This window comes from Helicoverpa zea, chromosome 3 (assembly GCF_022581195.2).
Source record: "Helicoverpa zea isolate HzStark_Cry1AcR chromosome 3, ilHelZeax1.1, whole genome shotgun sequence".
Classification (NCBI taxonomy): domain Eukaryota; kingdom Metazoa; phylum Arthropoda; class Insecta; order Lepidoptera; family Noctuidae; genus Helicoverpa; species Helicoverpa zea.
In genome coordinates this window covers 7676273-7691457 of record NC_061454.1, presented here as the reverse complement: position 1 = coordinate 7691457, position 15185 = coordinate 7676273, and the positions used below count along the sequence as shown (strand labels likewise).

Genomic DNA, 15185 nt, shown 5'->3' with positions numbered 1-15185 from the left:
CGGCTGCTTCATTGTTTTACCTTCAAATTTTTCATTTAGTATCAAACAAGTCATAACAAAATATTTTCGTTAAAGTTTACTTACGCTTCAGCAGTTAATGTTTATTAGGAAAATGTTCATGTTGTCATAACGCTTTTTATTAAATTCATACAATAATTAAGATGTACAAACGTGTTTAAATGCTAATAAGTAGTCATTGGAGAGTTCATATACCTACTACTTAAATATTACTCTAACTTTTTATGTCCATTTGCTTAATTCAAATGCTTAGTTTTTGCATAGCGTAAGAAATTAATAAGAACTTAAGTATTATCTAATCTTAAACATTAATTTCAAAGATTCGTTTTTAATTAAAAATCTACACTTCTATCATCATTTGCAAGTTAATGCTTTGGTAAGAAGTTATCTCCTTAACCACTAGCAATAATAATTGGTAGGCTAATTAGTCATTTACGAATGAAATTAGGGCATTCTGACAAGAGAATAATGTTTTAATTCCATTTAAGTACTTGTACTTACATGTGATTTTAAAGTCTCATATTATTGGTACTCACTCAAAACAATTGAGAATTAAATAAAACGACTTAGAAAAAATATTCGTGCAAGGCGAGGACCAATAAACGAGACATCGAGTTTAAAAAAAGGCTTAAATAAATATTGGACAACTTTTCAATTTAACCCAAAAGTTCATACCAATCTAGATTATTCGGCCTATTTCGAAAATGTTTTCGTAAAAACCTAGCGCACAAAGTGAGTATGCTAAAGCTAAAACAAAAAATGTCCTAAAAAGAAAGGGTAATTTCCAGAGGTTGCGGGTAAAAATCCGTCTAAAGTGGGGCGACGTTTGGAACCTTGACTTTTTGCGAACATTCTGGAAAAAAGTAGTGTCCAAAGTTAGATAGATCTTAAATTGAAAAAAGTCCTCTCATGATGAATAGGTATGTAAAGCGTGTCAGACAAGGTCGCTACTATTCAGGAATTTTAACAAGCGTTTAACTGTGAAAGGAACTTCGCGACAGCTAAATTTAAGTGATGAATATCAATAAATATATTTAACATGTTAACACTAAACGGTCCTGAATCGACAGTTGGAATTTAGTTTTTTCGCAGATGTTAGGTTTTAATGTGTTTATCACGATTTGACTAATTTTGCTTTTTTAATAGTGGGTATTAGCGGTAAGTGATATTTGCAGTCACGTAGTTTTATAGTTTATTTTTGTTATATTTGGGCATCATACTTAAGGGCCAGACTATTGGCTGCTTATAAACTTCTCCGGTGGAGTCGAGACCTAATTTGTAGCAGCACTTTCACTCTGATTAGTTTGTGACTAAAAGTAAACAAACCTTAACTGTGTTATCTCGTGAAGATCAAAACCTAGAACAGAGATATGAAGGAGAAAACGACAAAACTTTTAAAATCTGTTTTCAAAATTACTCTGAAAGACAGAATTTATGGTTAATTTTTTCCCATAGCAAAAAGTTTCCTTTGAACTCACGAGGTTTCGGCGGACTTTACCTGTCCTTTTGGTATTACCTCTTTGTGTCAACTTTTTAAATAACCGGGCCCGACAAAGTAACCCTCAGAAATTTGCATTCTTCAGTTCCCTACTTGCTCAACAGCTTTGTTGTAGTGCGAATTTAAATAAATAAATATATGTGTAGTGTACACAGTGCATAAATTATACAGAAACTTACTTAAAGAGTTGACATATTGTTTGTACTCTAGCTAATTAAAGGAAATAGGACTTAATTAACTAGCACGCCTGCATCTTTTCATACGCGAGTTGTACGCGTTGAACTTCTGCATAAGGAGTTTCTGTACAAAATGAGGTGTTTACGTCAGCGTTTGTTATCGCAAGTGCCTCTGTTCAACTCACAGTTTTTTAGTCTTAAACGTTTAAAGTAAGATGATCTCGTGATAATAGCCTTTAAAGAAAACAACTTATGTTGTTGGCGAAAATTACATTCTCACACAATGCGTACGAATTTGAACCCTAAAAGAATAGCATTAAAACTGAGATTTGGTTTACACCATAATATTAACTTAGCCATATTTGTCATAATGTAGATAAAATTAAGTAAAACATTGTGGCCATTTCCGTTTATAAAAGGTATTAATGTGTTTCGTGGAGTAACTATAGTTCGGCCATTCAGAGAATGCGTTCCTGACACGTCGCGATTGAACTGACGACGTAACTTTGCAATGGCGTTGCAGTTACGATAAAAATATTTTTGCTGGTTGTTTACCGTTTTAACAATTGAGGAGCATTAAAACAACATTATTATATCAATAATCAATGAATGTTATTACGTCGTCAGTTCAATCGCGACGTGTCAGGAACGCATTCTCTGAATGGCCGAACTATAGTGCGCTGCGACCTACCGACTGCCAAGTTTTTTGTATTCATGACGAAGTTGCTAAACTCGACACAAATTATGTCTAAAGAAATATTAATTGCATACCTAGCACACGCTTGACTAACTAACATACTTGAACGAGTAAATAAATTATTATTTCTTGAGACTTAAATTGGGAGTGTTGTTATTGTAACTGTTAGTGCATTTTATAGTCGCATAAATCCATACTTATAAACTTAGTCACATTCATATTCGAGTGATGCACTCGTCCCTCGTTTCCAATACATAATGCATTTATGTACACAATAGAGAATAGATGGTTATTTGGTATACCTTGAGTCAATTGTAAGCACTATTTCTAGTGATTTATGGACCGGCTTCGGCCCGCAGGTTTGTGTCAGTTGGTCGCTCGGAATGGGTCGAATGTGCTCTTGTTGCACTTGGTAACAGTCAGCCAGGGGAACCACTTTTTGGGGAATCACAGTTAAAACACGTATAAAACTGGTATGTGATAAGAGGCGCAGCTCTCGCGAGGTTGGTCGGCGGGATGCGCGTAGGCACGAGCGTCGCGCGCGGCCCGCGGTTATCAACTAAACACATTAAAAATGCTGGATGGTACACAACCAGCGAATACTTTTCTCAACAGTCTTTCCAGCTTGCTGCATTGTAGATTCGACAAGCTGTGGTCATCTCGACATTGTTTCCTATTCCATTCTATGTAAGTATAATCGATTTGCAGGCGTGTTTAACATTATCTCAAGGTTAGGTTGATTTCGATCGATCGTTGATTGTAGTGATATTGCTCGCACGCTTGCTGTGACGAATCGTTTTACTACGTTTGATACGCAGGTAGCTGGTACCTGTTTTGGCGTTAGGCTTTTATTTTCGTTAGTTGTTTTTTTTGTTATTTTCGTCATTCTGGGTCATGATTAAAATTCATATAGATTTTGTGCGTCTGTATCGAATTATTGCTGGACCTTAGACTTACATATTTACTCACAAAAAAAGTCACAACTTGACAAATGTATAAGAGTCCCAGTCATACCTACTTGGTGTTCGGTTCACAATAAAGCTACCTCATAAGTAAGATTTAAAAAGTATCACTTTATACTTATCATCACTTTATACGTATCACTTTTACAGGTGATATACCTAAAATGGAATAGGGAGAGGAAAAAGTACCTACAGCAGTACACAGAATATTTTCCCTATAATGTTACCGATATAGATTTCAAAGGACATTTTTAAAGGACGACCTACATTTACATTTATCTTTGGAATGTCAAACAGATAACAAGAGACTTACCAATTATTATGCAGTGAAGATGCAGGGAAAGACATGACTTGGTCTGTAAACTATACCTAAGAAGTTCAAGTTGTAAGTCCCGTCCTATTTAATCATTCTCCGTAGATTTTACAATTAGTTATGTGTGCAATGTGCGACATTCTAGATGTAAACAAGTATAATTTACTTATTAAGTAAAAATTGTGGAAAGGGCATTCGAATTACCACTCAATGTCCACACATTTAAATTCTATTCGGATCTTTCTTTCTGTTCGATTCCTAAGGACATTTACTCAAGATAGTGAGTCACAGACTAATGAACGTGGTTCATAGGGTTAATTTAATGCAAACAATTTCATCATTGTTGTACTAATTATAGTTATCGGCACGAATCTTGAGCTCTGACCTTCATCTGCGCAGAAGTGATTTATTAGCAAAGAACCAATCCCGAGTGACGGCTATGACGCGATCAACGCTTTAGCCCGCCCCCGCTCCTCACTTCATACCACAAAAGGGACCCAATAAATTACTTCTGGGCAGGTGAAGGTCAGCGCTCAAGATTCGTGCCGATGATTATACCTAGGTAATTATATTTGCGACTTAAATAACTGCCCAGTTCATATTTTTCCAATAAGCACTTTTGATGAAGATAACAAACATTTCACCGTATCAGTTAGCGGAATAACCCTCTAAATGTTATCATAATCATACAATACACTTCGGCAATATTGCCCCAATGATGACGCCCGTACACCAACGGATAACGGTGAATAACCATTTCCCTGACATAATCCTGCAGTCAGTTTTCATGAAACCGTATGTTGTGGACTGTTACTAATAATGAGAGGAGGCAACGCAAAATGCATTTAAACAGTGCTGTCATAAGGATTATATTAGGGAAACTAAAGGACAGACTTTAGTTGACGAAAGGCGTGACAAATTGGCACCTAATGCTACTAACGTTGTCTTCGCACTGTGAAATATTTGTATAGAATAGGAAGACAGAACAGATAGTACAAGAGAAGGGCCTTCCTGCTTTGTTTAATTTCCCATCTGTTTTGTAACAAAGCTTAATTTGTCCTCCTGTTTTTTTTTTCATCGAAACATATTTCTCTCGTACTGTATGGTCTTACAATATCAACAGAAAGAAACAATGAAAATAGAGCTCAAAATAGATTGTTGTTGATTCACAACAAGACCTATAGGTATATAAATACTATCGAGGCTGAACAACACAGGGCACACCCAGTGGCAAAAAAGGGTCAACCTATACAATACCGAATCACATAATAGCTATCTACGCTATGTTCCTAGTTAGTTTTATAGCAAACTAGATTCCAGTATTGGATCAACCAGACTCAATTTCAGACTCGGCCATAAACAATAAACTTGCCTAAGTTGCGTAACGTAGGTGTTTGTTCAAATAATAAGCTACCAAATTAGCTGTTTCTTTGGTTGGTAAACGTATGTTAATTCTCCTATTATTTATTTATACATATCTGTATCATCATTCCTCTTTGTTTCTAACCAGCTCATAGTATCTTTGATAATGTAAATGTCATGAAAAACTAAATGACGAACGGAGATGTCATAACGGGAAATCTCCGGGTGCTCAGGGAACGAGGAACGTTACTAGTTTCGCCCGTAAAAATGCATTATTTCAAATCAAGGCACCAATCAATCAAGACATGACAGATGTCTCAAGGAACTTTGGTCCTTCTACCGCACGTATTTGACCTACAAGAAGGCGCATGACTTCTTGCTTAAGGCATCTCCGCCCTTATTTCCTTCCTTCGTGGTTAGCATCCTTTATGTTAAAATTGGATACGAGTGGCTACCTATTTGAATTTCATTGCTGAATGAGCCAGACTACGTTTCACGAAGGCTTGTCTAGTAACGGACATAAATTGTGTTTTCCGATGGCTGCCTCGCTTAAAGAGATCTCAACCAAAAGCCGACGTATAGGTACGCAAGTGACAAAGTAATATATTATCTACAAATAACACCCATGTCAAACCTGAAATATGGAGGAATACCGAAATTGGAACCTTAGAAGTTTATCGATGTTTTTGTTTTATTTACTAGCTTGCGCCAGCGGTTTTACCCGAAAACTTCGATTAATGGGCTACCTAACACATTATTTTCACATCTGGCTTATAGTTCCTGAGATAAGCAAGTTCAAAATAGACATTGCCTCTGAGTCCTCATGAGTATAACTATACATCTGCCAATTTTCATGACGCTTCGATTCTCAGAAGATTGTTAATATAGTTACACATAAGTCAACCTAGGTAAAGCGTGATAAAAATAACATAAAGAAGGGGAAAATGGTATTTAAGGATTAAAAGGCATATCCTTTTTCGTGAATAATTTGTCAGCTTTTTAACTCGCGTCACCTGTTTAATTTATCTAATCCCCAAACACAGCCCGAATGGATTCACAACGTAATTAGCTGTGTGACGGCAAGCAACCGTGTGTCATTGTAATGAGTTATTTAATTGTGCTTCGGCGAAATTGTAAACAATTCAGTGTAACAGGACGTTTTATTTAGAAATGTACTGATGATTTAATGAAACTATTGGCGTGTAAGAATTCTGTGTTATAGACACACCAATTTTAAAACATAAGTAAGATCTATGTACATATCACCCCTGTTTCCTCCAGTTTCATCGGGAAACTCTTTCGGAGACCTCCCTAATACTGGAATAAAATATAGCCTACTAGCTTTTGCCCGCGACTTCGTTCGCGTGGAATAGTGACTTCCGGCAGATTTTTGGTTTTACCCACATAGTTCCCGATCTCGCGGGATTTTTGAGAAGTTCCCGCTCCCGCAGGATTTTTGGGATAAAAACTATCCTATGTCCTTTCTCGAGTTCCAAACTATGTCTGTACCAAATTTCATCCAAATCGGTTCAGTAGTTTAGGCGTGAAGAAAAGACAGGCAGAAAGACAGACAGACAGACAGACATACAGAGTTACTTTCGCATTTATAATATTAGTTTGGATGACCAGACATTATAATTATACCTACATTAAAATTATTTACAGGTACATACCATCATTACTTTCTTTTCATCTTCAATTTATAAACATTGCAAAAACCGATATAATCTAAGGAAAAATCTATTTTTTTTCGAATTTCGTCTTTTTGTTCTCCCGTTGCTCGTGTAAGGTCTGTTTGTATAGGTACATCCAAACTACGCGCAGTTTAATAGAAAAACAGGTAAAAACAAAAAAAAAGAGATATATATATCGAAAAGTCTTCCTTCCTTCTCCCGAAAACATTTTGTCTCGTCTTAGCTTTGATTCTAAAGCTTTCTTTAAGGTAAGAAATAACAAACTGAACAAAGGATTTGAGTACTTATATAACAAGGATAACATCAAGATTTCTATACCTACTAGTTTTCATGAGCGGTTTCACCCGCATCCCACGGGATCTACTCAATGCACCCGGATAGAATTAACATACAGCCGACCTCTATAATTTGCCTATCTGACTATAAAAGTTCTTTTCAAATCGGACCAGTAGTTTGCGAGTGTATCGCTAATCTATAATATAAAAATGAATCGCAAAATGTGTTGGTAAGCGCATAACTCAACAACGCCTGGACCAATTTGGCTAATTCTTTTTTTGTTGGGTTTGTTATTGTCAGGAGAAGGTTCTTATGAAACAAAATAGGGTAAAGTAGAGAAGTCAGTTGACGGGAGCGAAGCCGCTGGGCAAAAGCTAGTATATAATATATTTGTATACTAGCTTAGTAATGTTAAACAGTAGAATTTATTTTAAATTATTTTATAGTGTGTTACCTATAGAAGCGAGCTGATCTATCTTCGATGTTTTAGAAATGACATGAAGTATGCACATAAAGCATTATTACGAGGTAAAACTATTACTATACATGTGTCAACACAAACAATCAATTTTCCTGTTATGTACCTAAAACATAATGTTATTAACCTAATTAGTCATGGCTGTGCGTAATACAATGATTTCATTCATAAATTGGTGTAGACGTTTTCAATTCCGCACTCGGGTTTAACATATTTCCAATAAGAGTAAACATAAGTAGGTACATTATTTGTCGTCCTATTACATAGAGGATGTTTTGTGTTTTTCGTCAAGTTTACTGCATGTTAAGGTTCAGATATTTTTATTATTTAATTGGTATAAATGTTTCTGTAATTCCATTTGCACATGTTACTAAAGGTAAACAATTCTGATGTGACTTCTTAAAATAATACATACATGTTAAACAAATAAACTTCTGCTTTAAATAAGCTTATTTTAGCCGCAATTTATTTCAAACTGGATCTAGATTGTTTACCTACTCAGATGGAGCTAAAGATAAGTATAAGTTGAGTGCAGGGACGGTAACAGTTTTTTCTCCAGTAGTATATTAATTTAATAAATACCCATATGTTAATCTTAATATAATATTTCTTTGAGTATCGTAGTCGGGATAGGAAATGCGGCTCAGCCTACCCTTTTAGAAATAACAAGAGCAATGGCGTACACATAGGTATTTGTAGTTGTTCAGAGTATTCCTCATTTTCCTAAACTTCAACCTTGATATTCAAAAATGGAAGCCGAAGAAATAAAACACACATTACAATCACTATTACTCAGCTTGTTATAAGGCAAATGGCTAAAGGGCCAGTTTTAAAGAGTCGTTTGGAAGATAAAGCGGTCTGAAAGGAGTTCTATATTTCATTTCGTAACATATGGCTTCCTTAAGGATAGCGATCAGGCCTTCTATATAAGGAGGTAACATCCAAAAGCTTTTAACTGTGATCGGTTTTATATACTGGGAGCGTACCTACCTATATCTATCACCTAAGTAATCTATCTTAAGGACTTGCCGAAATACCTAGGTAAACCTTTTTTTGTAGGATTAAGTAATCTGTGACAGTACCTAGTAATGTATAACAGCAACTTGTACCGTACTAAGATCAGACTATGAAATAATAAAACACACTCTTGTTATGTTATAGGTACCTACTGTTGTTAAGAGGTACCTACTGAATGTACTGATATACCTATGTAAATGTGTTACATATTTTCATCACGCTGAAGAGATTGTATTAAACGTCGTTTCTTGACGGTATCTTTTATTTTATTTGACTTTTCCGTAAAACCACGTGAAATACGGCTCCTTGTTATGGTAGCTATAATTAGATTTACTCTCTATCAGCTGAACAACAAAATAAGAACGGAATTAAAGAAATTAGTCTCCCATTACATTACGCACTGTCATTTTGTGTAGGATGTGGGATGGCATTCTTTTCGAATTTTTGCTTTCTTTCATTTGAGATTAAGATAAAGCTGGGCTCGTTAATTAATCGCCTCTGACAGGCCCTGGGGGCTTTAGAGCGTAGGTAATGCTAAGCTTTCTGTCCAAAAATCTAATTTTATGGCTTTTTAGCTTCCTATTGGCGGATTTGAAAATTTTCTGCCTCGCCGTTATAATTAATCATAACAAAGATTACCTATGGAACCGATCATTATTTAATTTATTTATAAGCCCAAAAACAGCCAACTACATAAGTAATACTTCAATAAAATTAACTTATCGTAAAAATACTTAGACGAAGCATTTGTTAAGGAATGTAAAACATGCTAAAATAGATTATATGGATGGTCACCACATCGAGTCTTTAGAATTATTTCTTGCTTTGAATAAGTTTTGATCAAATTATTAAAATTATGTAGGTCACAATATAAAAATGTAGCTGTTGAATTATTCATTGTTTTGGCTGCCTCAATATTAAATCCTTAATATGATTTTATGCATTCTTGGCCACATTAACATTTCAAAATACATTGTCTCGTCAGGATAGATGTGATATTATAATGGGATACTATGAGCGTTACAGCGCTATTCCACTTGCGGATTTTCCCCTCGGTATTTCCGCGAATAGCAAAATCTATGTCATTTTTATACTTTTGAACATGATTAAAAATTGTATGTTAACTGTTGGCTAACTAAGGAGTGTCCCTTGGAAAAGCTGAGCGGAAAATCTGCACGTGTGAAAGCGCAGTTAAGGCTACATTGAAGTGGATGAGAATAAAATATTTTTATAGGAAGCAAGGTACAAACATTCAACTAACACACAACACCAAAGGTTGAGTCATATTCCGATTTTAGGCAGAAATGCCCATTACGACAGTTCATTAACACTACAAAACAATGGGTATGTTTATTGTTTGAATGTTGATAAGATTATTAGTCAGGAATGAATCGAATTGTATTTGTATTCAATCAAAAAATAACCCAATTTGAAAGAAAGGAAACGTTAAAGGGAACAAAAATATAAGCTTAACCTTTTCGATAGTAAATATACCTATAAAAAACTTTTTCAATAATTATCTTAGACAGACGAAAAAATCTGAAATTGATAAACTTATAATTAGTATTCCTAAAGTTATAATTGTATGAACGGCGAGGAAAAAATATACACAGTACCAAAGTAATAATGAAATAATATGAAATTCAAAAGAAAATATGCTTCATACACCATATTAAATGTCTAGGAATGATTGTGAAATCTATGAATAGATTTAACTTTCACCAAAATAGTTTTAATCAACGAATATTAAATTCAGCGCTAAGACTGAAGGCTCCGAGGTCATTCTTTGTTGATTATTTTAATTGTGTGATTCTTTATTTAAAATAAGTATATAATAACTACATACATAACTTTGCCATAAAAGAGTACCTAAATATGTTTTTGTATTCATTAATAGGTACTTTTGGCAACGCACAAAGTACATAGTACAATAAGTAGTAGGTTGGTTGAATTCATGTCAATAATATCCCAATTAAAGTAATGAGACCCCGCTGACAAGTGCCCTTGACTTTTAAAACATTTTCAATCTTGAATTTCATATCAATGCTATATATCATAGTTATAATGCCATTATTATTGAATAACTTTACTTTTAAACATGAATCTTTATCTGCATAGCTACATACATATATACTTAATTCTAAATAATATATTTCATTCTAAGTTTCAAATCAACTCATTTATAACCAAAACATGTATCTAAGTACAAATGGTTACAACTCTGTAACTTATATACCTCGATCATTAATTATTCCTAAATTAAATTTCTAGGATAAGATAAATTACAGCAATCTCACCGCGGATGGGCGGAGGCTACAAACATTTTTTCTCATAATAAGTATATTGAGAAGCCAGCAAACTCACAGTATATTGAGAAGTCTGCTTAAATTGTGACGGTAACTTAATTGTCTTTAATTAATGACTTTCATTGCTCCAAGCTGAATAATTATTGGACTACATTCAATCAAAATTCTATTAAATTATTTCTGAATTATTTCTACTGAATTTGTGGAAATGTTTTTTTTCATACACGTGTATAGGGTACGTTTCCTTTAGATATTAATAAAACATGGCTTCCGATTTTATCCTTAAGCCCTGAATTGGTACAATACCGCTGGTAGCACAAGAAGCCTGCTACCTGTTAGAAATATCTGAGCAAGTTTTTATTCGGCGCTTCGGTGTTTTTACCAACCTGTTCCGACCCAGCAGGAGTCCATAATAAAAGTTTTACTACTTTTAATCATAATAGTGCATACGTATATGTGTAGTTACCAAAAGGCTTTTATTGTTTTTGAGTTTATCAAATGACCTCAGATTCTATCTCTTACTAACTAAGGACCTAAATGCCTTTGTGTACTTTCTTATTTTCTAATCAGAAAATACCGCAGCTGGATTATTATCCGGCGGGGTTTACACGAAACCTTACGAACCACCTTAATTTACCATTTGGCAAAAAGGGCGTATTTTTCACTTAAGATATATAAGATATAATACGTAGATTTAAATCAAAGGACCCATTTTAATTTAAGTCTTCAGACAGCTTAATGTTATAATCCTGAGAAAAGAATACCTCTAGTTCCAGTGAAACTGTTAAACTGAACCTATTTCTTGCACGCGGGGTGCTGTTATCATTATGACAATCTTTGGAACAAGATATTATTGAGTGCTCGAAGCCTGGGGAAACTAAAATTATGATAATGAGTTGAGAAAGTATCAGCAAGGAAACATATTGTACCTACATACATTTGGTAATTTTGCTGTAGGTACTTAACCAAATGGTTCACGAAAGTAAACGGTATTGGATTTTTAGGGTAGCTATATAAACGCTTATTATAATAAGGATCCGCTGGTTTTTATCGCCTCTCCAAGCCCTGAAAGCGTGTGTATTTCGATCAGTTTTTAGCATATTTCTATCTAAATATAGAAATCTCACGATAATGATATAATACCTAATCAATCATTTTATTTCCTAGAAGAAAAAAATGTCTTAGGTAACTATTATTTCGATATTACAAGACTGTCATATCGTCTATCTAAAATAGAGTACAATGGCGTTCGTACACAGGCGTCTATTGTTCGTCACATTAGGGTGAAAAGGTTACGTAACCCGGCACCGCACGTTCATTACCAACCAATTAATCCATTTATCAAACGCGATATTAATAGACAGTCTCCTTGGGGGACCCATTGAAGAGTTCTTCACAGAAACGTCTTGTATCAAAAACTATCTTCCTCATGAAAAGGAACTACCTACTCATTAGTCTTTGAAAATATTTTATCTCGATTTTATTTTCTTTTTTGAATGAATCTAAGAATACTGTAGTTGCATGTACAGTTATGTTAGGGGACAGAACTTACTAAACTTGAAACTGTGATAGTGATCACAGTGATGGGAAAGTAAGTACCTAGGTAGTTCAGAATTTAGAAACTCTGGTTTCCAAATTGTGAATCTTAAGTGGGCAATATTTGCTAAGCTTATCATCGCGACATTTTTGCCTTTTACCAAACGGAGTTCGAAATAGATACTTAGGTATATATATACCTATCGCGTAATTAGAATATATAAGTATTTTGGAGTATATGTAGAATATTTGCTAAACTTTTGCTTAGCTGCATAAACCGAGTGTGGAAAAGACTAGTCGGATGCTGATGAAAAAATTTACTCGCAATTTAAAGAAAAATGTTCCCCGGTATAGGGCTAATTATGTGTGTGTTCTTGTAAATGACTACACTGAATAAATGACGACCTATTTCTAGTTTCCAAGCATGTGTGTTCATCGAAAGAAGCTGTTAGAAGTCTGTAGTGTTTGTAGATTACATAGTAATTAATTATTCCGTATCTCACTGTGTCTTAACTAGTTCTCATCTAAGAAATTCTATACTTGTTTTTCCCGGGACTAGATGGATTGCAATTAGTTGTTTAAATGATCACTTCTAAAGATAGTTTCATCAGCAATAATGGTTGTAACGCATGATATAAAACAAATGAGGGACTAAATGCTGCCTAAGGCTTCCTTTATTGTAATTAAAGATTCTACGTCACAGTCAAACTATTCGGGAACTTTATAAACTTCGAAACAAACAAAATTGTTCAGTTATTTGTTAATTAATAGCGACATGAAGAGGTTTCATGTTGCTGATATGACGAGGTTAGCAAAGGGGTGAAAGAAAAATAATCACAGCTTAATTTTGCGATCATCATCTCTCGAGCCTTTCTTCTATATTAGGGATCGATCTTCTCAACTATATTGGCGTCGGCTACCCGTCTGACTGGATGCAGCTGAGTACCTACCAGTGTTTTACAAGAAGCGCCTACTTATCTGACCTCCTGGGCCCAGTTTCTCGGGAAACCCCCCATACCCCTTGGTAAGACTGCTTGTAAGACTTACTGGCTTCTGACTACCCGTAACGTGCCTTGCCCTCGGAAACACATCTTAATTCTGTGACACTGTTTCGTACCTATTTGTCAGGTACCTTTTTTGATTTAGTAATGTGGGTAAATGCTTTATCTCAATTAATCAGTCGGTTTCATGGATATTTCGTGTTCTGGGTTCAGTTCCCAGCCCGGTGTATAATTGACGTCCCATTTGGTAACGAATATTTCGAATCATATTTGTGTGTTAATTTCCATAATTAACAATGCCGACCGGTCGACAAGTTATGTAAATTATTTATACTGTTAGTTATTCAATCGTACAATAACATGGGTAAGTTATTTTATCTATACTAATATTATAAAGAGGAAAACTTTGTTTGTTTGGTTGTAATGAATAGGCTCAAAAACTACTGGACCGATTTTAAAAATTCTTTCACCATTCGAAAGCTACATTATCCACGAGTAACATAGGCTATATTTTATCCCGGTACGGGCAGTAGTTATCACGGGACGCGGGTAAAACCGCGGGAAAACGGCTAGTATTTAATATTCAATAAAGTTCGGTTATTGTTGTTTGGGTTTCAATGATATTTCATACACGAGTCTCAAACATACAATAAATTTTATGTGTAAGTATTCCACTTCCTTGTTGAATCTACATACATTATCATGCACAGTTTGTATAGATTTGAGCTTCGCCAAACTTTGTAAGCCTGTAGGGATTTCCTGATCTTGGAATAAAGAAAAGGAAAAGTGTAAGATTTATTTACCTATTAGCGTATTCTTTACTTTTTATCGTAGTGACTTCACGGCTTTTTTACAGTATTGTTTTTATAACTTACCATTAAGATGACTTTTTCGATTACCAGACCTTAATCCCATCAAGCTTTTGTAAAATGCACACAATCACAAATGATTCCCAAACGTAATAAAATTGTATCATTACATCGTACATTTACCATTACACAGCCTCCGTACACCGTACACATTAATAATGTGTTTGATTAATATACCAGTACCAACACAGTTCTCGACACCAATTACTGTTCATGTAATATCTCTGAATTCTTTATATTCGCACGATATACATTATTAACACCTGGAATGATTAAATTGATGCTTCGCATACCAATCTCGAGTGCTTCGGAAAACTCAGCCCCATAAAAAGGGGAGATAGGCTCTCAAATTTTTAATCATCGATATTTTCGATGGAGATGAGGACGCAATCAAATTAACTTCATAGGAAAATCGTTTAAAATTTGATGATATAATATGTGTATCAACCACTTAAACGTAAATGTTAAAGTTTGTACTGTTTATTTAAACAGAACGTCTAAAGCCAATTACACTATTTAGCTTAAAAAAAAAAACAGTCATGCATCAGAAAAATTCAAAGAGTCTGATATTATCATCTTCTATTCATTCAGAAACACTTCAAATACCTGTGTTTGACTTCAGGAGAGTATTAATGGGGGCAATTATAATAATTAATTTCTAGTTTACAGGGTTAACGCGTAGTGATAACTCAAGTTCTTGTGGTGGTGGACTAAAACAGGCGGGCTTAAGCTTAATCTAAAGCTTAAACTTACGATAATTAGTGGCATGCAGTTACATTTTTATAATAACCAAGCTACTTATCATTAAAAAAAACAATGTAATTTAAATAACACTTGTATAACAAAGTTGATGGCTTATTAAACCGTTACTTTTTAATATTCACATTTGTATGCACAGTAAGTGGTTAAATCAAGTGAAAATCACCCTACGTCGCCCTACGTACACACCTTCTGAATCATTTGTTAAGCCAATCTTGACATG

At 34.6% G+C, this 15185-nt stretch overlaps 1 protein-coding gene across 2 annotated transcripts in view; it reads right to left on the bottom strand.

Moving 5' to 3' along the window:
- LOC124645966 (bcl-2-related ovarian killer protein homolog A-like) overlaps nucleotides 1–2968 on the bottom strand; it is a 48124-nt gene extending 45156 nt beyond the window's left edge. For both annotated transcript variants that reach the window (XM_047185962.1, XM_047185961.1), the window contains exon 1: nucleotides 2692–2968. The gene's annotated coding sequence lies outside the window, so the exon portion shown is untranslated. The remainder of the gene's footprint in view (nucleotides 1–2691) is intronic.
- Nucleotides 2969–15185: the final 12217 nt, after the last annotated feature.